Genomic DNA, 22177 nt, shown 5'->3' with positions numbered 1-22177 from the left:
CTCACTGCTGCCTTTATTGCCCCCTCTCATGTCTCATTGTGCCCATTTCTCACTGCCACCATTATTGCCCCCTCTCATGTCATTGTGCCCATTTCTCACTGCCACCATTATTGCCCCCTCTCATGTCTCATTCTGCCCATTTCTCACTGCCACCATTATTGCCCCCTCTCATGTCTCATTGTGCCCATTTCTCACTGCCACCATTATTGCCCCCTCTCATGTCATTGTGCCCATTTCTCACTGCCACCATTATTGCCCCCTCTCATGTCATTGTGCTCATTTCTCACTGCCACCATTATTGCCCCCTCTCATGTCATTGTGCCCATTTCTCACTGCCACCATTATTGCCCCCTCTCATGTCTCATTGTGCCCATTTCTCATTGCCACCATTATTGCCCCCTCTCATGTCATTGTGCCCATTTCTCACTGCCACCATTATTGCCCCCTCTCATATCATTGTGCCCATTTCTCACTACCACCATTATTGCCCCCTCTCATGTCTCATTGTGCCCATTTCTCACTGCCACCATTATTGCCCCCTCTCATGTCTCCTTCTGCCCATTTCTCATCCCACTGACACATTTTATGCTCACTCGCCATAATATTTAACTGTTTGCAAACAATGGCCCTCATTCAGAGCCGTACACTCTGAGCAGAGCGCACGCTCTGAATGAGGGCCGGGCTCCATGAAAATGGAGCGTCCTCCTGGATGCTCGTATAGCTGTGGGTCACCACCCACAGGCTATACGAGCGTGTATTGTGATGGCCGCAATGTCGTGACCATCGCGACCATCGAAATTGCGAGCCGGAGCCTGCGGTTGAGGTTTTCAACCGCAAGCTCCGGAGTGATTTTGGCTCTATCAGAGCCAAAATCACTCCCACTGACATCACTAGTGATGTCAGTGGGCCGGCTTTTGACGGGAGGCGTTCCCGTGGGAACGCCCCCGTAAGGGAGGCACGCCCCCAGCACGCCCACCAAAGGGGGCGTGCTGTCAATCAACATTGACAGCACGCCCCCTTTGATCGGACACAACGAGCGAAGGACTTTCCTTCGCTCGTCGCGTCTGGCGCATGCGCACGACGGAGCTCCCTCCGTCGTGCGCATGCTCAGTCCATAACATCGACCCACTTGCGAGCGGACAGCCGCTCGCGAGTGGGTCTGAATCAGGCCCAATGATTCTTAAAACTGTTCCTGATCCACACAGGCCCCCACCCTGATCCACACAAACCCCCACCCTGATCCACACAGGCCCCCTACCCTGATCCACACAGGCCCCCACTCTGATCCACACAGGCCCCCACCCTGATCCACACAGGCCCCCATACTGATCCACACAGACCCCCACCCTGATCCACACAAACCCCCACCCTGATCCACACAGGCCCCCTCCCTGAACCACACAAACCCCCACCCTGATCCACACAAACCCCCACACTGATCCACACAGGCCCCCACACTGATCCACACAGGCCCCCACACTGATCCACACAGATGCCCACCCTGATCCACACAAACACCCACCCTGATCCACACAGGCCCCCACCCTGATCCACACAGGCCCCCTCCCTGAACCACACAAACCCCCACCCTGATCCACACAAACCCCCACACTGATCCACACAGGCCCCCACACTGATCCACACAGACCCCCACCCTGATCCACACAAACACCCACCCTGATCCACACAGGCCCCCACCCTGATCCACACAGGCCCCCACTCTGATCCACACAGGCCCCCACCCTGATCCACACAGGCTCCCATACTGATCCACACAGACCCCCACCCTGATCCACACAAACCCCCACACTGATCCACACAGGCCCCCACACTGATCCACACAGACCCCCACCCTGATCCACACAAACACCCACCCTGATCCACACAGGCCCCCACCCTGAACCACACAAACCCCCACACTGATCCACACAGGCCCCCACCCTGATCCACACAAACCCCCACACTGATCCACACAGACCCCCACCCTGATCACACAGACCCCCACCCTGATCCACACAGAATTGCACCACCCTCTACGTACTTACCTTCTCCCCTCTCCCCAACCTCGCAGCCCTACCCTTCCCTTACTTCCCCCTAATCAGGGGTCATCCTACACTGTGACTACCCTCTCACCCAAAGCGCTCCCTCCCTGCTCCTCTTACTCACCCACCTCCACCTCTAGTCTGCAGGTGACATTTCTCCCAACACAGTGCCCACTATCTGACCACATTCCTCCCCCCACCTGACTGAATGTCCTCTACTTAGGAAGGACACGAGATAGGGCCTTTAGGTCTGGCGACAAGGATGGGTACCGAGTCGCTAGGGCAGAGCTATGGGGGGAATTAGGCGGCCAAAGCAGCCTATGCAGTAAAAACTGAGAATTTTAGTCAAAATAGTGATTCTAGGCGCATGTGGCAATGCTCGCAGAGGCTCACAGATTATAACACTAAGGGGGCTATTTACTAAGTAGTGTTAGGAGACAGAGAGAAAAGTGATAAGGTGCCAGCCAATCAGTGTCACAACTCTCGGACGGATTCTGGATGCAGCCCGTATTTAGGGAATTGGCTAGACCTATGCCTGAGGCGCGGAGTCTAATGTGTCGGCGGTATTCAACAGGGACCCTCGCAAGAAGGTATGGACTTGGCTGCATCCAACACAGAGGTCGCGGCCGTCAGGTTAGGTTCCCCTTTACAGGTACTGGTGGACACTGGATGAGATGCAGAAGATTAAACGTAGTCGACAGGCCAGGTCAGAACCAAACAGATGAGACGGTACCGGGGAGCAGACATAAACGGGTCACAGGGAGCAGCCGAGGTCAGAACCAGATATCAGGAGTAGTACAAGGGGTCAGATGAATTCGGAGTCACAACAAGCCAAGGTCAGGATCAGGATAACAGGTAAGTACTAGGAACACTGGAGTATGGTATGGAGCCTGTCTGGTGCCAGAGACTTCCTCTTATAGAGGAGGTTCAAATCTCATGCCAAACGTGACTTCACGTTTGGCGCGCCTGTCCATTTAAATTTCTTTGCAGGACGGCGCGCTCGCTCCTAGGAGAGCCGTGGCCACCTGCACTTCCAGCCGGCACGCGGGGGACCTGGAGCGGACGTCATGGCAGCAGGCACCGGGACTCCCCGCCTGCTGCCCGCCTCAGATTCCAGTGCTGCCAGACCCGGTAAGTGGTAGCCGGTGTCCGGCACACTGTGACATTACCCCCCCTTCTAGGGGTGGGCACCGAACACCCCACAAATGGTTTGTTGGGAAACTTCCGGTGGAATTTCTGAAGAAGCTGAGGCGTATGAATGTCAGAGGCCTTGACCCAGCAACGTTCCTCAGGACCATACCCCCTCCAATCTACTAGATACTGAACAGCTCCTCTAGAAATCCTAGAGTCCAGAATCTGTTTAATTTCATAATCCTCTCGATGGTCTACCGGAATCGCAAGAGGAGGGCAGCAATGAGTTGAGAAATGATTGAGCACCAAGGGTTTGGGAAGAGAAACGTGAAACACATTGGGTATTCTTAGAGTGTTTGGAAGTTTCAAACGATATGCCACTGGGTTGATCACCTGTAAGATCTGAAAAGGACCAATGAATCTGGGAGCGAATTTCATTGTTGGAATCCTTAATCTCAGATGTTTGGTTGACAGCCTGACTTTATCACCAGGGGCCAGCACCGGACCCCTCCTCCTTCTCCTATCTGCAAACAGCTTGTACCTTGAAGAAGTTCTACACAAATTCCTCTTTACCATCTTCCAGACCCTAAAGAATTGATTCACTGTACCACATACGGCTGGAAGTGGTACTGGCTGAAGGCCTGGTAACTCGGGTAACACTGGATGCAGACCATACTGAACAAAGAATGGAGAATGTCCCAATGCCTCATGGTACAGGTTATTGAAACACCCTGCTTACTGAACATTTAATACTTGTATGTTTGCGTTTCTTCTCTACATTGTTTAACTCATTCCAATACCACTGTCAATTTATCTTTATACCACTGTAGTATCTACCATTGTTTCACACGTATACCTTTTTCTTTTTATATATATATATATATTTTATACTTTAGACTAATTCTCAAGTCTTGCTACTTTAACAGCTCTATACTCTTTTTTTTGGTTATAATATACTATTGTAGTTGTGCCTTTACATCTTCCTGCACTGTTCTTCCTTTTATCTGATTTTGACCTTTGACCTGTACTGCTCCCTCATCTCACACTCATTACTACTACTGACTTCCCCCCCCCCCCGACTGCCTCATCTACACGATGTCTCTTTTCTTCTACTCCTCCCTCACTCAGCTGCTACATTATTTTCTCCTCTACCACCAGTTTTCACCTCTTTTCTCCATCCATAGTCCCCTCTACATTCTCCCCCTCCTCTGTCTCTCTTCATCACATATTAGTCTCTCAACTGCATCTCCCACAACTCCAGTATTATTCACTACTCTTCCACCATGGTCCTGCTGCACCACCACTAAACCCTGCACCCTCTCTTTTCTCCAAGATACTTATCCTTCTCCCCCCCCCACACCACACTAAACCTCCACCTTACCCATCACCTGCTGTCACCCTTCCTCATTCAGAAGCCAGCCACATAACCCCACACTCCTAATCCCCCTTCTCTAGATCAATATCACCTCCACACTACATCAACCCTAATAATCTCATTCTCCTCTCGCCTCTTAACTCTATCCCTCTCTCCTGTTCCCTCTGGAAAGCCAGTTTTGTCTATAATAAACTGGTCCCTGTTCATGAGCACTTCATCTGTAATGCCTTGATTCTCCTTGCCATCACCAAACCCTGGCTATACCCCTCTGACACCACTGCTCCTGTAAAATTCCTCCATCACTTGGCTTCCTGGCTTTTAATCTTCAACTGGGCCCTCAAGACCCATTTCTTCCTCAATGCTTTCCAGCACTCATCCTAACCCACTACTCTATGCTCCTTCCTCACTATCTAGCCCATCTGTGTCACCCCTGTTTGTCTGACCCTCCCCTCAAAATGTAAGCTCTCATGAGCAGGGCCCTCTTTCCTCACGTGCTTCTTCTTGCCTTACTTTTACTTTCATTTACAATGGTGCCTAAAACTGCTTACTGACACCCTGCTGCTTATTTAGGTGTTATGCAGCATTGTGTATAAATCATGTACTTGTCCTACATTGTCTGTACTGTTAATAACTGTTGTCTTGTGTGCTCATTTGTTTTTGTACTTTGTAAGGCGCTGCGGAACCCTTGTGGCACCATATAAATAAAGGATAATAATAATAATAATAATAATAATAATAATAATTGTGGGCAAGTTCAGCCCAAGGTAGCAGAGAGACCCAGTCATCTTGATTGGCTGAGACATACACCCTTGGCATGAAGGCAGATCAGTCACAAAGTCCATGGAAATGTGAGTCCAAGGGCAATCAGGCACTGGTAGTGGCAACAGGGAATCCGATGGAGAGTGCAGTGGAATCTTGTGCTGAGCACAAATATGACAGGCTGCCACGAAGTCCTTTACATCCTGATGGATCGTCGGCCACCAGTACCACCTGAGGATCAGTTCCAAGGTTTTTTTGATGCCTGCATGCCCACTGAAACGTGATGAATGCGCCCACTGAAGTAGTTTAGCCCGAAGTTCTGAGGCTATGAATGTTTTCCCCAGTGGAATCTTGACCCTCTTGGTGGCTGCTAAGAAACAGGCAGGGTTTAGAATGGCCTTATTCTCCTTTGCTTCTTCCATTTCAGCAGAACTAAATACTCAAGACAGGGCATCGGCCTTGATGTTCTTATTACCCGGCCGGTAAGTAATCACTAGATTAAATCGATCGAAGAATAATGACCATCTGGACTGACGATAATTTAAACAGTGAGCTGTCCTGAGGTACGTAAAATTCTTATGATTGGTGTAGACTGTCACGGGGAGTTTAGCTCCTTCTAAAAAGTATTGCCATTCTTGTAGAGCCAGTTTGATGGCAAGTAGTTCCTTATCACCAACAGCATAATACCTCTCCGATGTAGAGGAGTTTCGGGAGAAGAACCCACAGGAGTACCACTTATTTCCTTTGTCTCTCTGTGACAGGACTGCCCCAACCCCAACCGTGGAAGCGTCCACCTCCAGAAAAAATGGTTGGTCACAATCAGGTTGTCTCAGGATGGGTGCTGAAAGGAAGTGGTGCTTTAAATGGACAAAGGCTTCCTCTGCCTCAGTTGACCATTCACGAGTGTCCTGACCCTTCCTGGTAAGAGCAGTGATGGGAGCAGCGATGGAAGAGTAGTTCCTGATGAATTGGCGGTAGAAGTTGCAAAAACCCAGGAAACATTGTATTGCTTTCAACCCAACTGGGCGGGACCAGTTGACAATAGCTGCAAGCTTCTCTGGGTCCATTCGAAGGCAGGAACCCGAAATGATGTACCCCAGAAATGTCAGTTCATTTTGTTCAAAAGAGCATTTCTGAAGTTTGCAGAAAAGCTGATTAGCTCGGAGACAGCACCTCACAAACATGTTGGCGATTACTTGCTATATCTTCAGAGAATATTAGGATATCGTCCAAATACACCACTACGTATTTATACAACAGATCCCGGAAAATACGATTCATGTATTTTTGAAATACAGCTGGGGCGTTGCTTAATCCGAAAGGCATAACTAAGTATTCCTAGTGGCCATCTCCAGTGTTAAAGGCCATTTTTACACTCGTCTCCAGATCGGACTCTGATTAAGTTGTAGGCCCTGCGAAGATCTAGCTTAGTGAAAATCGTTGCCCCCTTAATCCGATCAAAGAGTTCTGAAATCAGAGGTAGAGGGAACCGATCCTTGATGGTAATTGCATTCAGGCCCTTGTAATCGATGCATGGTTTCAAACCTCCATCCTTCTTTTTAACAAAAAAGAGACCAGCTCCAGCAGGTGATTTAGACTCTCTGATAAATCCACGTTCCAGGTTCTCTGTAATGTATTCAGTAACTGCCTGGGATTCGGTAAGTGAGATGGGAAAAATTCTTCCACGAGGTGGGACCTTTCCAGGAAATAAATCAATAGCGCAATCCCACTCCCGATGGGCAGGAAGCGTCTCTGCTGCCTTTTTGCTGAACACATCTCTGAAGGACTGGTATGGAGCCGGAAGCTGAATGGTGGTCCGAATGATGCGATGAGGTGGTTTGACAGACAATAAAGAAGACCCTCAGCATTGAGAACTCCATGACAGGATTTGAGGCTCTCTCCAGTCCAGAACATGGGCATGCTTGGGAAGCCAAGGAAGACCCAGGATAACAGGACTTTCGGCTGATGGGAGGATATAGAATGTTATTGATTTCCGATGAAGAGCCCCTATTTGCATGGTGATTTCTGTCGTCCGTGAGTGAATGGTAGCCATGGGAAGTTTATTTCCATCCACACCAATGATGCCAAGGGGTTTTTGCAGCGGCATGCTAGCAATACCTAACTCTTGGACCTTTTTAGCCATGATGAAATTGCCATCTGCACCTGAAGGCAGTACTGCTTCAAAGGAATTTCCCACGACCAGGGTTACATCGATGGAAAATTGGGAAGTAACTTGGTTTTTTGTGGTGTATTTCAACGCACCTAAACTGACCACCCCTCGATCATTTAGGCCTTCTCATTTCCCAGACGCTTTGGACAGCCAGAGAGGAGGTGGTCTGATTCGCCACAGTACAAACAAAGTTTATTCTTGAACCTCCTTTCTCTTTCTGCGGCGGGCAGGCGAGATTTCCCAATCTACATTGGTTCTTCTGGAGACTCAGTAGGTGCCGTGATTCATGGGGCCGGCTTAAAAGTGAACCGATGAGACTGTTCCTTTTCTTGTGCTCTCTCCCTGTGGCGAAGGTCTACTCGGATACACAAGGAGATCAAGTCGTCCAAGGAAGTTGGCAATTCCCTGGATGCAAGGACATCTTTAATTTGATCCGACAGTCCCTTCATAAATGCGGCAACCAAGGCTTCATTGTTCCACCCCTACTCTGAGCAAGGATTCGGAACTGTACGGCATACTGTCCCGCAGATTGGTTCCCCTGTTTCAGCAGCAAGATGGCCGATCCTGCGTAGGATACTCGCCCAGGTTCATCAGACCTTCCGAAAGGCTCTCAGAAACTTGGCACTGTTGTTGACAAGTGGATCATTCCTTTCCCACAATGGAGAGGCCCATCCAATGCTTGACCTGACAATAGCGAGATTATATAAGCCACTTTAGTCCTGTCTGAAGGGAAACTTGCTGCCTGGACTTCGAATTGAATTGAGCACTGGTTGAGGAATCCACGACAGCCTGTCGGATCCCCATCATACTTTGTTGGATTCGGAATCCGTATTGGTGCGGAAGCCCCTGCGGCTGGTGCTGTAGTAGATGGACCTGGTTGAGCGACACCGACTTGCTGCATAAGTGTCTGCAAACACTGCATAATCTGAGCCTGGTCTTGTTCTTGCTTCTCAACTCTAGCAAGTAAGTTCCCGAGCAGGTCTCATGGTGACGGCTTACCAGTAGCATCCATGTTGTTGGCCAGAGTATTCTGTCACAACTCTTGGACGGATTGTGGATGCGGCCCGTATTTAGGGAATTGGCTAGACCTATGCCTGAGGCGCGGAGTCTAATGTGCCGGCGGTATTCACCAGGGACCCTCGCAAGAAGGTATGGACTTGGCTGCGTCTGCCACACAGGTCGCGGCCCTCATGTTTGGTTCCCCTATATATGTGCTGGTGGACACTGGAAGAGGTGCAGAAGACTAAACGTAGTCGACAGGCCGGGTCAGAACCAAATAGACGAGACGGTACCAGGGAGCAGACATAAACGGGTCACAGGGAGCAGCCGAGGTCAGAACCAGATATCAGGAGCAGTACAAGGGGTCAGATGAATTCGGAGTCACAACAAGCCAAGGTCAGGATCAGGATAACAGGTAAGTACTAGGAACACTGGAGTATGGTATGGAGCCTGTCTGGTGCCAGAGACTTCCTCTTATAGAGGAGGTTCAAATCTCGCGCCAAACATGACTTCACGTTTGGCGCGCCTCCCCCTTTAAATTTCCTAGGAGAGCCGCGGTCGCCTGCACTTCCAGCCGGCATGCGGGGGACCCAGAACGGACGTCATGGCAGCAGGCGCCGTGACTCCCCTGCCCGTTGCCCGCTGCAGATTCCAGTGCAGCCGGACCCGGTAAGTGGTAGCCGTTGTCTGGCACACCATGACAATCAGCTCTCAACAGCCATGTCACAGGCTATGTTTGAAAAATGACAGTTGGGAGCTGATTGGCTGGTACCTTATCACTTTCTTGTCACTTTTCACACTGGGCCTGATTCAGAGCTGGACGCTCTGACAGAGCGCTCGCTCTGAATCAGGGCCGGCCTTTTTTTTTTTAGAACTGCCTCCTGGCCGCTCGCATAGCTGTGGGTGACCACCCACAGTTATAGCGAGTGGCCAGGAAGATGGTCGCGATGGTCAAGACCATCATGACCATCAGGCTTGCGACGAGACCCTTGTGGTAGGGTCTCATTGCCGCAAGCCCCAGAGAGATTTCGGCTCTAACAGAGCCGGAATCTCTCCACTGACATCACTTGTGATGTCAGTGGGGCCAGCCCCAAATGGTAGGCGTTCACATGGGAACGCCTCCGTTTGGGCAGCCACCCCCCCGGCCTGCCCACCAAAGGGGGCGTGCTGCCACTCAACATCAACAGCACGCCCCCTTTGTTGCGAGACCCGGAGCAACGGTTTGCCCGTCGCTATCTGGGTCTCACGCATGCGCACGATGGAGCCGGCTCCGTCGTGCGCATGCGCACTGGGCCACCATCGACCTGGTTGCGAGTGCTCAGCGCTTGCGACCGGGTCTGAATCAGGCCCACTGTCTCCTAACACTGCTTAGTAAATAGACCCGTTGATCAGATGATGTTGGGTGTGAAGGTAATTCCCCGGTAGAGGATCTAATTGGGTTCTACTCCAGATTTAATAAAGCAAATAAGCTAAATGTCCCGACCCTGGAGCAGAGATTAGGGGACGTTCTCCTGGTGCTACACGAATCAGCTGTCCATCAGTGTCTGCGTTCTGTGGACCCTAGGAAGGCTGCAGGTCCGGATGGTATCAAGGGCAAAGTCTTGAGGGAGTGCAGTGATCAGTTAGCTGGGGGGGTTTTACGTTAATTTTCAATTATCTTTGGCCTACTGTATGGTCCCTACATGCTGAAGTCAACTACTATAGTTCCTATTCCCAGGAGCTGAATCCCGAAATGTTTAAATGATTATCATCCAATAGCTTTGACGTCACTAGTGATGAAATGCATCGAGAGGTTAATGTTGAACCATGTTAGGTCACACTCTTTAGTGGGTTTTGATCCCTGGCTGTTTGCCTTTAGGGCAATCCGCTTGACGGAGGATTCTGGGCCTGATTCAGAGCCGCTTGTAAGCGGCCGCTCATTCGCTCCGAGCGATGTTCGCACATCTGCGCATGCGTATGGGTTTTAGTACGCATGTGCGAACCAGTCAGTGCGGTCGAAAATCGTGTGCTCGCAAAATAGGGAATGCCTGCTAATTTGAGTGACAGGAGGAGGCGTATGTGGGTGGTAACAGGGGAAGGTGCTTGAAAACGGGGAGTGGAGATCCGAACGCAGGCGTGCCTAACGGTCAAAACGGGCGCTTTAAGGGTGTGCATAATTAACAAAGCAGCGTCATCGACCACGTCACTTGGTTGTCTTTTAGCCTGAACTGTTCGCATGATTGCGGTAGGAAAATCCAACCACAAGCACTGCGAGCAGTTCATATGCCTTTCAATGTACTCGATTAATCTAATAAATAGCGGAGATGACGTAGGATGCCAGCGGCCAGGGGGCGTTTTTTCCTAAATAGTGAGCGCATGTTTCGTTCGCTCATTCAGACATAGAGGCGTCAACAGACCGCAAAGAGCGAGCGCTTAATTTAAATAGCCGGCCCCTTTTTCTGAACGAGCGTCCGCATATAGCGTCCGGCTCTGAATCAGGCCCTCTGTTTTATCTATCTTGCACTAGGTGCAGTCACATTAAGAAGTTAGACACTCACGTGCAAAAATGTTATTTGTAGATTTTAGTTCAGCATTCAATACCATCGTACCCAGGGCCCGATCCAGACCTGCTCGCTAGGCTGCATTCGCACGCAGCCTGCCGATGTTTGCAATCTGCGCATGCATAAGAATCGCTGTGCTCGTGTGCGAACTAGTCCATTAGATTGGGAAGCGTTCGCTCGCTGCGCATAGACAGCTCACTAGAATGAGTGACAGGACTAGCCGTTTGTGCGTGGTGATAGGGGACGGTCGATGTAAACGGGGGAGTGATGGTGCAAACACAGGCATGCCTGAGCGTCTTAATACCCTGTCAGAGGCGTGCATAATTAAGACGCAGCGTCATAGTACACGTCACTTAGTTGTTTTAAACACTGAGTCACTCGCAGTGCTTGCGGCAGGGTATGGTCAGCTACAAGTGCTGTGATCGCATCCGATGGTACTCGAAGGTACCGATGGTTACATACACTTCCTGGAGATGACGTTCATAAGTGGGCATCTTAAGACTGGCTGGTGGGTGCCTGCATACACACTGCGATCGCACGCCAAGACATAGTGGGCGTGTTAATGCCTTGCCGTGCGATCGCCTGCCTTTGCCAGATTTGCATACGCTGGGTGCGAGCGTACGTATCTAGCGAGCGGGTCTGAATCAGGCCCCCAGTTCAGTGATTGCTAAACTATGTGGGCTGAGATTGAATAGTTTTACTTGTAGGTGGCTGCTAAACTTTTTATCTGATAGGCCCCAGGTGGTTAAGCAGGGGAGAAGCACCTCGTGCGTTCTGAGCCCGAATTTGTGTATTCGTTGTTCAGCCACGCTGGCGAGTCTAACTCCCAGTCTGCTAAGATTGTCAAGTTTGCAGATGATGATATCGCAATGGGGTGAACACGCATACAGAACTGAGGTTGTCAGAATGTTTGAGTGGAGCAAGGAGAACGGCCGACTCTTAAACACTTTGAAAACCAAGGAAACGATTGTTGATTTTAGGAAGCATAGTGTTTTGCCAGAGGCCCTGTCTGGGTTTTGAGATAGAGTCATCCTGTAAATTATTGTTTTTTTTTTTATTTCAGCAACATCAACGCCTTTTTTTCTTAAGACGCTTATGACCGGCATGTGTGGGTAGAAGGACCTTGTTGAATTTTTATCGCAGCATCGTGGAGAGTATCCTGACCTACGGGATTGCCATTTGGTTTGGGAGCTGTACTGCTGCAGAACATAAGGCCATGGATTCGGGTGATTAGGACGACTGGTAGAAAAGTTGTTGTCTTCTTCAGGGTCCATAGGGATCCACAGGGATACCATGGGGTATGTGTGGTTGCAGTGATCCGGTCACCAAACAGTCAAAGCTTTAGCTCTCAGGATGCACCGGTCCTCCTCCACATATACCCCGCCCCCAGCCACAGGCAGACAGTTTTACGTTTGGTGCCGGCAGGACCGGTTGCACCTATAGACAGGGGGACTGCTTTAGCAGCCCCAAGCTTTATTTTTATGAGAGTTTTTTTTTCTCTCTCTTTTATATCAGAGCAAGCAGCAAGACGTACTGATGGGCACCTGCGCTACTGCTCCATCTACCCCTGCCGGTGCTGCAACACCGGTGAGCCTCCAGTGATTACGACGGGCACCAGCAGAGCTCGGCTAGCCACTTCACTGCATCCCAGGGCTGCAGCCGGACAGACGGGGAAGACAGGTAAGGCGATTCCATGCTCGCGGGGAATCGCGTGTTTATGCAGTCCATATATCTGGTTGTGGAGACCTGCCAGAGGATGCTGTAGCTGGGCGTCTGGTTCATCCACACTCCGACTAGACCACCAGGGCAGTTAAGTCTGGCGTCGGGGACCATATTGAGACCAGCGGCACCCGGCGGTTGATGCAGCAGGGAGGTAGGCTCACCCCTGGCAGCCCCTCCCCCTGCCTCTGAGCTGCTCCTCCTCATCCCTTATATGAGACGCTCAGCAGCCTTTAATCAGGGCTTTTCTGAAGCTACAGGTCTCAGGAGATTCGGGTCCAGTCTCCCTGTATACCTCTCCCTGGGGCAGGTTATACAGTGTGCAAATCATACCAGCCCCTTGAGCCTTTAGTAGTTGATTCAGTGCTCATTATATAAGTATATTTATATGCATTGTATGTGACTTGTGCCAGCTTTGCTGCTGTGGTGATATACGGTCTTAAAACTTTCTGACTGTTAGTTATATCTATCTCTGCTGCTCTTGTTTAACCCTCAACTACCAGATGTGTAGGTGCTCAGTATTACCTCACATTTCCCTGTGTTTGTGAAGGTGTCACATTGCATTACTAGCCATACACTGATTGTGTGCTGCTACTAGGTCTCCTAAAGGCAAGGATAAACAGGAGTCTGTGGCCCCTGTGCTGGTTACTTGCAGATCCTGGTCAGTGGGCTTGTCCCCTCAGGATTCCGTGCAGGACGGTCTGTGTGCTATTTGCTATGTACCAACTGTTCAGTCCACCATACCAGCCCCTGTCCAGGAGCCACCCTGGGTGTCCTCCTTATCGCAGGTTATGACGCAGCTAGTACACTGCTTATCAGCCCCCACGCTGTCTCCCACCACGGGGTACCCACAGCTGTTACAGCCTACTATGTCTGTACTTCCTATTCATCCTCCTTGGATGGATGTTTTTGCCCACTCTGTTCAGAATATGGCTCAAACGTCTTCCGCCTATCAGCAAATGTTACAGACGGACAGGCCGTTAGCCGCCAAAGCACATAGACGGACTGTATCATCCTCTCAGTCCACCCAGCTTTTGGATTCTGATGCATCATCTAAGGAGACAGATGATGCACAGGGTTCTTTCTCCGGGTCGCCCTCGGGCGAGGAGGAACGTCATTCAACAGTGGGTGTCCCTTCTCTAGTGAGGGCAGTTAAATCAATCCTAAATATAGAGGATGATGAACCGGCCCCTAAGGTGGTTAAGGCTGAATTTCCCCAATCAGAGCAGCTCAATGAGCTCATGGGGGAAGCTTGGGTACTCCTGGCAAACAGTTCCAGGTTCCAAAAAGACTAGCGTCTTTATACCCTCTTCCTACTGGTGAGTGTACTAAGGGCCTGATTCAGACCGGGTCGCAAGCGCTGTGCGCTCGCAACCGGGTCGATGGTGTGTCACTATGCATGCGCACGATGTAGCCGGCTCCGTCGTGCGCATGCGCGAGAACCGGATAGCGACGGGCAAGCCGTCGCTCGGGTCTCGCACCAAAGGGGGCGTGCTGTCAATGTTGAGTGACAGCACGCCCCCTTTGGTGGGTGGGCCGGGAGGAGTGGCTGCCCAAACGGAGGCGTTCCCATGAGAACGCCTCCGTTTGGGGACGGCCCCACTGACATCACGAATAATGTCAGTGGGAGAGATTTCGGCTCTGTTAGAGCCGAAATCTCTCTGGGGCTCTCACCCACAGCTATGCGAGCGGCCAGGAGGCTGTTCAAAAAAAAAAATAGCCCGGCCCTGATTCAGAGCGAGCGCTCTGTCAGAGCGTCCGGCTCTGAATCAGGGCCTAAGTGTGAAGTCCCTCCTGCTGTTGATTCCCATGTAGCACAGTTAGTTAGAAGCTACAGATAAAAAACTGGAAACGTGTCTCAAGTCAGTCTACTCGCTTTCTGGCGCTATTAGTCGTCCGGCTATGGCCACGGCCTTAGTAGCTAAGGCTATTGTAGAATAGACAGAGGCACTGGAAGACATCCTGCCATCAGACACTACCAGGGAACAATTGGCCTACATCTCCCATATTCAGGAGGCGGCCTCTCGTTTGGAAGAAGCTGTGTTGGATACTGAACTCCTTGCCTCTAAGGCTTCTGCGACCTCAGTAGTCGCCCTTCTCGGGAGACAGGCTGTTTGGTGCAGAGTTGGATAAAATCATGGCTACTGTGGCAGCTTCGAAATCTGCCTTTCTGCCATCTGCAGCTGCCCCTAAGCCTAGGCCAGCCTCTGCTTGGTCCTTTCACCTCCAGGGTAAAGCAAAAGGACAGTTCTTTCCCAGGCAGCCTAGTTCTCACAAGACCACCAAGCCCCGATCCAAGCAGTCTTGGTCGGCCAGATGTCCAGCCTCCAAGTCTGACAACAAACCCTCTGCCTGATGGGGCAGGTCTTCTCCTGGAGGATCCTAGGGTGGGAGGCCGACTTTTTCGATTTGCTGACTCCTGGCGTCAAACAACAAAACATGCCTGGGTCATAGAAGTGGTCTCTCAGGGGTATGAGCAGTTTATAGAGCACTTATTCGGGTGCAAGACCTTCTCTGGGGCAGGCCGGTCCAAATACAGTTTGACAACGCAACTGCGGTAGCCTACCTCAACCATCAGGGAAGCACGCAAAGTTAGACAGCCACGCAGGAAGTGGTAAAGATCCTAGTCTGGGCTGAATGTCATCTCCCAGCAATCTTCGCAGTGTTCATCCCCAGAGTCCTTAACTGAAGCGAACTTTCTAAGCCATCAGAACATAAACGCTGGAGAGTGGGCTCTCCACCCAGATGTCTTTCAACTCCTGATGGACAAATGGGGCCTGCCAGATGGACCTCATGGCTTCGCGTCACAACCACAAGGTCCCCAGGTACGGGTCAGGGACCAGAGACCCCTCAGCCGCCTTCGTGGATGCTCTGGCTGTGAGGTTGGACTTCAATCTTGCATACCTCTTTCCTCCAATCTCCCTCCTCCCGAGGGTACTCCGAAAATTCAAGCGAGAAGGCGGCACGGTGATACTGATATCTCCAGCCTGGCTCAGGCGCCATTGGTTCACCGACCTATGGAGTCTCTCCATAAAAACTGCCCTTCCACTTTCTCTATGGCAGGATCTGTTAGCGCAGGGTCCTTGTCTGCATCCGGACCTACCTTGTCTGTTTTTACGGAGTGGCTCTTGAGGAATCCCTCTTAAGAGCCAAGGGTTTCTCTCACTCTGTGGTCCAGATGATGCTCATTGCGCGTAAGCCTTCCTCAGTCCACATCTATTACAGAGTTTGGCACTCTTACTTTCAATGGTGCTCCTCTGGACTCAGTAGACCTCAAGTGGCTGACGACGAAGACACTCTATCTCCTCTGCTTATCTGATTTGGCAGCGGTCTCCTGTCGCTTCCCCTTCTTGATCTTTCATCTGGACAGAGCTGTCCCCTGTACCCGGGCTGGTTACCTTCCTAAAGTGGTATCTCAGTTCCATTTGAATTAAGAGCTTGTGGTTTTCGGCCTTCCAGTCCTCAGACCTCTCTGCAAGTGAAGCCTCTCTGGATGTGGTTCGTGCTCTTCGGATCTACATGGATCATACTAATTCCTTTAGGAAATCAGATTCTCTCTTTGTGTTAGCTGGCCAGCCTCGCTTGTGAAAGCCATACAACAAAGACTCTGGCTCGTTGGCTCCGCATGACAATCTCTCAGGCCTACACGCAAGCTGATCTTCCTGTTCCAAACAGGATTACAGCAAATTATACTCGGTCTGTGGGACGGACCCTCTTGGGCAGTTGGACGTGGCGCTTCTGCTGAACAATTGGCCACGTCTTCCGTCCACACCTTTCTCAGTTACTACACCTTTGATACCTTTGCCTCTCAGGATGCTTCCTTTGGGCGTCAGATTCTCCTTTCTGCTCAGGGGCGTCCCCGCCCTTAGGAGAAACTATTTTAGGACATCCCCATGGTATCCCTGTGGATCCTTATTGACCCTGAAGGAGAAATTAAGAGTTATGGTAGACTTACCTTTGTTAACTCTATTTCTTCTAAGTCCATAGGATCCACAGGGCGCCCACCCTGACGCACCTGGTTTCAGTGGGTATTATCCCTCGGTCGTGGATTCCCTCATCTTTTGTGAAAGTGTTTCTTGTGTACATTGTTCTTCCTTCTCCTCTCTCCTGCCTTGGGCTTGTTCACAAAACTGTGCATCCTGGGAGCTAAAGCTTTGACTGTTTGGTGCCTGGATCCAGTGGCGTAACTAGGGTATTTGGAGCCCAGGGCAAATTTGAAAAGGGAGGCCCCGCCCCCGATGTGCACGCTCGGCAAAAAAAAATGGGCGTGGTCACTTAAATGAGGCGTGTCAACATGACACACACCTTTATTTTCACACTGAGCATTCCTATCCATATGCACCTTAACCCCAGTAGTGCCCCTTATACAGTACCCCCAGTATGCAGTTGTGGTCCCTCTTACGCAGGCCCATAGTAGTGCCCCTTATACAGTATCCCCAGTAGTGGTCCCCCTTATGCAGCCCCCAATTAGTTCCCCTTACTCAGTACCCCCAGTAGTGGCCCCCCCAAATGCAGTGCCCCATGTAGTGTTCCCCCTTATGCAGTGCCCCTAGTAGCAGTCCCCACAATGCAGTGCGCCCAGTAGCGGTATCCCCTTATGCAGTGCCCTTTATATGGTGCACCCAGCAGTAGTCCCTCCCCATGCAGTTTTCCCAGTAGTGTTCCCCTTATGCAGGCACCCAGTAGTGATCCCCCCTATCTAGTGCCCCCTGTAGTGGTCCTTCCTATTATTTCCCCCAGTAGTGGTCCCCCGAGTGCAGTGCCTCTAGTAGTAGGCCCCTTTTATAATGGCCCCAGTGGTAGTTCCCCCCACCCAAGTAGTAGTCCAAAGTAGAGGTTCCCCTCCCGCCGCCGCCGCCTGCCGGTCCTCCCGGGCTGGCGCGCTCAGCATTATGGGACAGATGTCATGACGTCATGACGTCTGTCCCATTACCCACTGCAGGAGCCGGACGGAAGTCCGGATCTTGCAGTGGGTGCTGCAGCAGTCAATGAGAGTCTATCTGACTCTAATTGGCTGCTGTTTAACACATGCATCGCCGCCAGCGCTGGCGGCGATGCGTGTGTTATGCACAGCCTGAGCCCGCCTCCTGGCGCTATTGGGCAAGCAGGGGGAGGGAACGGGCTCAGCTGTGAAGCACAGTACCGGCGCTGGAAGCCTAGCGCCGATCCTGTGTAAATGTGTAGCGCTGACCGCACTCATTGTGGTCGGCGCTACACTGGCTAACTAGGGCGGGGGGCCGGTACCATGGCGACGCCGGTCCAACGGCGCCCAGGGCACGCACCCCGCTCGCCCTGCCCTAGTTACGCCACTGCCCGGATCACTCCAAGCACACACAACCCATGGTATCCCGGTGGACTTCGAAGAAATAGAGTTAACAAAGGTAAGAAGTTACCATCAAATATGCACCTTTAAGAGCTCTGCGATCACATACAAAACAGTTGCACAATAGCTTTTTCCCTAGTGCGTATGCTAAATGGTCAGAATAACCCTGATTTATTTATATTATGTTTTCTTTTTATTGTTTTAATAGAAGTGTAATTGCTGACTTATTATGTGGTATAGTGCTGCATGGTTATTTCATTGACATCACTTGTGTTCAGGGTTGCCATCAGGGGGGACTGCCGGGGCCCGGACATTAGCAGAACGGGATGGGGCCTGTGCCCGCTCCTTCCACCGCTGCACAGACCCCCCCATGGACCGATTCCCCATTCCCTCTTCAGACTCTGATTGCAATGGGGGCGGAGCCAATGCAGCAACCCCACCCCCATACACCCACGAATAGCATCATTTTGGCAGTGTAAGTAGTATGTATTTGTGTCTTTGTTTTAGCATGTGTAAGTATGTGTTAGAGTGTGTGTGTATATATATATATATATATATGTGTTAGTGTGTATGTATGTGTTAGTCAGGCTTGCCTACCCTCACGATTTGGCCGGGAGCCTCCCGATTTTTGGGTGCCGCTCCCAGCCCCCCGGAAATGCAGGCAAGCCTCCCGGAAGTCTCCGACCCTCCCCACCTCCCCCACTGAAAAAAACAGACATACCCGCAGCAGGGGGCCCGGTGAAGTGATTTGCGCAGAATCGCGTCATCGTGGCCCCGCCCTGTTTCACAATGCCGAAAATCACGGCATTGTGAAGAGGGGGCGGAGTCACGATGACGCAATCGTGCGGCTGCGCCCCCGGCTCCGCCCCCAGTGTGACACAAAATGACCGCCTCCGGCTCCGCCACCAATGGCCGGCCCCGCCCCCCCGCTATTAGCCGACAATCAGCTCCCTCCCGGAAGGCTGGAGCTGATTGTCGGCAAGTATGGTGATAGTGTGTATATATGCATACCTCCCAACTTTTGTGCAAGATGAACAGGGACACTTTGCATTCCGGAAAGGGGGTGGAGCCTCATTGAAAGGGGTGGGCCTAACAGAAAAGGGGCGGAGTTGCGCGGCAACCCCCGTTAATGTCACTATAAGAGGCATGCCCAGCACTCTCCGAGATGCTGGGCAGCCCCCAGGCTTCTGTTCACCTTGTGCTCTCCCCAACTTCCCCCCCACCGCGGGACACAGCAGCCCGTGGGTGGGACAGCTGGACAGTCCCAGAAAAACGGGACTGTCCCGCTGAATACCTGACAGTTGAGAGGTATGTATATGTTTATGCATGTTAGTGTGTAGATAAATATATATATATATATATAATATATAATATATATATATTTATGTGTTAATGTGTATTTATGTGTGTTATATAGAATATATATGTTAGCTATATACTGCATATATTATATAGAATTTTGTGTTAATAAACACACACACATATATCTATTAGAAACCCCCCGTTAGTATTGTCTGTTTTGTGTCATCCTTGTGTATGATTTGTCACCAGCAGGGGTCACTATGCCCTGCAGAAATGACCTGCAGTTCTCTTCCCTGCCAGAGGTGCTGCTCTCTGGACATTTCTTGACCAAGTTTCTTGGTGAATCACTGCTAATGAGCTACACCTGTTAGGCTGCTTGGAACCAGTATGGAGTGCTGCTGGTCATTGTTTGTTATCCTAACATTGAAAACGGTCTGTGTTCCAGTTCTGCCTGTCTAGTCATTGGATTCTTCCTGTCTGCAAAGCTGAGGTATCCCTGCTAGTGCTCTGTGTTCCCAGCACTTGGATGTTTCTGGACTTTTGTGCATGTGAACCATTTTGTCAGGCAAGATTTAGGAACTTGTATCTACTTATTAGTCTTCCGTGTTATTGCTCTGCATATCTCAGAGCTGGAATCAGTATGTATGACTGCCGGACCTCAGCCCGGCGGATGAAATCCCGACGTCGGAAGGCCAGCAGATGAAAATCCCGACAGGTGAGTGACTACCCTAACCCTCCCCTCTCCCCCCCCCTAACCCTCCCTTAGGGGTGCCTAACCCTACCCCCCCTAGTGCCTAACCGTCCCAGGGGGGTGCCTAAACCTAACCCTCTCCTTCCCCTAGCCTAACCCTAACCCTCCTGGGGGGTGCCTAACTTTAAGTTCCCCCGGGAGACCCCAAGGGCACCAGGACCACCCCATAACAACCATCCCACCATCCTTCTCCTCCTTTCCTACGTCTATTCCCATATCCACGTTGATGTCCTCTATCGCCTCCCAGCCAACTTTCCCAATTCCATGACTGCCTTGCTCCCCGGCTTTCTCACTTCCTGTCTCTGACCAACCTACTCTTACTCCAGGGGATCCCATTGATCACCGTCCTGGCACTGCCGCCTCTGAATGCTCGTCCTCCTGTATCTCCCAGTCAGGGCAGAAGAAACACAGTAAGTCTTCTGTAGGTATGCAGTCGGGAAGCCGGCGGACCTAATCCCGACAGCCGGCTTCCCGACTGCTTAATCCCGGCGAGGGTTAAATGACAGGCGTCTAAATCTAGACGCCTGTCATTTTACTGATGCCAGGAGACCGGCATCCCGATCGAAGGGACGCTGAGCGCGAATAGCAGCTGGGGGGGAAGGTTAGGTTTAGGGTTCCCAGGGGGGGGGACTTGGGGTTAGGCACCGCCCCAGGGAGCTTAGGTTTAGGCTAGGGGAAGGGAGGGTTAGGTTAGGCACCTCCCCCGGGGGACTTAGGTTTAGGCGGCAGGGAAGGGGGGGTTAGGGTTAGGCACCCCTAAGGGAGGGTTAGGGGGTAGAAATAGGTTAGTCAATACTTACCTTAGGTCGATCGGGATTTCCTCCTCTGCGGGCCAGATGCTGGGCATGGGTCCGGCGGTAAATCATACCGATTCCCTTCTGTAAGTCCATCTACTTTGGGGCTTCATGGTACATTTGATGACTTCACACTAGGGGTGTGCACCGGCCACTTTTCGTGTTTTGTGTTTTGGTTTTGGATCTTTCTTCGTGTTTTGGATCTGGATTGGTTTTGCCAAAACCACCCTTCTGTGTTTTGGGTTCTGGGTTTTGTGTTTTGGATCAGTATTTTTTTTTAAAAAAAGCATAAAAACAGCTAAAATCACATAATGTGTTGGTTTTTCTGCTCCTATGCTATTATTAACCTCAATAACCTTAATTTCCACTCATTTCCAGTCTATTCTGAACACCTCACACCTCACAATAGTGTTGTATGTCCACAAGGTTGCACCGAGGTAGCTGGATGACTATGCTAAGCGACACGAGTGGGCGGCACAAACACGTGGCCCATCTAGGAGTGACACTGCAGTGGCAGACAGGATGGCAGTTTGAAAAACTAGGCCCCAAACAGTACATAATGCAAAGAAAAAAAAGAGGTGCAAGATGGAATTGTCCTTGGGCCCTCCCACCCACCCTTATGTTGTATAAACAGGACATGCACATTTTAACAAACCAATCATTTCAGCGCCAGGGTCTGCCACATGACTGTGGCTGAAATGATTGGTTCATTTGGGCCCCCACAAAACAAGCTGGCAATTAATCTGTCCCTGCACAAACTGGCTCTACGGAGGCAAGATGTCGTCCTCATCCTCCTCATCCACCGATTCCTCACCCTCTTCAGTGTTGTGTACATCCTCATCCTCACAGAGTATTAATTTGTCCCCGCTGGAATCCACCACCACAGGTCCCTCTGTACGTTCTGGAGGCTGGTCTCCCTGGAAGAGTTGATAATTCATTTTTATGAACATCATCTTCTCCACATTTTGTGGAAGCAACCTCCTACGCCTTTCGCTGACAAGGTTCTTGGCTGCACTAAACACTCTTTCGGAGTACACACTGAAGGGGGGGCAACTCAGGTAAAATAGAACCAGTTTGTACAGGGGCCTCCAAATTGCCTCTTTTTCCTGCCAGTATAGGTACGGACTGTCTGACATGCCTACTTGGATGCTGTCACCGATGTAATCCTCCACCATTCTGTCAATGATGACAGTATCATATGCAGTGACAGTAGACATGTCAGAAATTGTTGCCAGGTCCTTCGGTCCGGACCAGATGTCCAAACTTGGTCCT

Source organism: Taudactylus pleione, unplaced genomic scaffold (genome assembly GCF_031769625.1).
Source record: "Taudactylus pleione unplaced genomic scaffold, aTauple2 ptg000632l, whole genome shotgun sequence".
In the NCBI taxonomy this organism is placed as follows: Eukaryota; Metazoa; Chordata; class Amphibia; order Anura; family Myobatrachidae; genus Taudactylus; species Taudactylus pleione.
Note: the sequence above shows the minus strand (reverse complement) of the source record.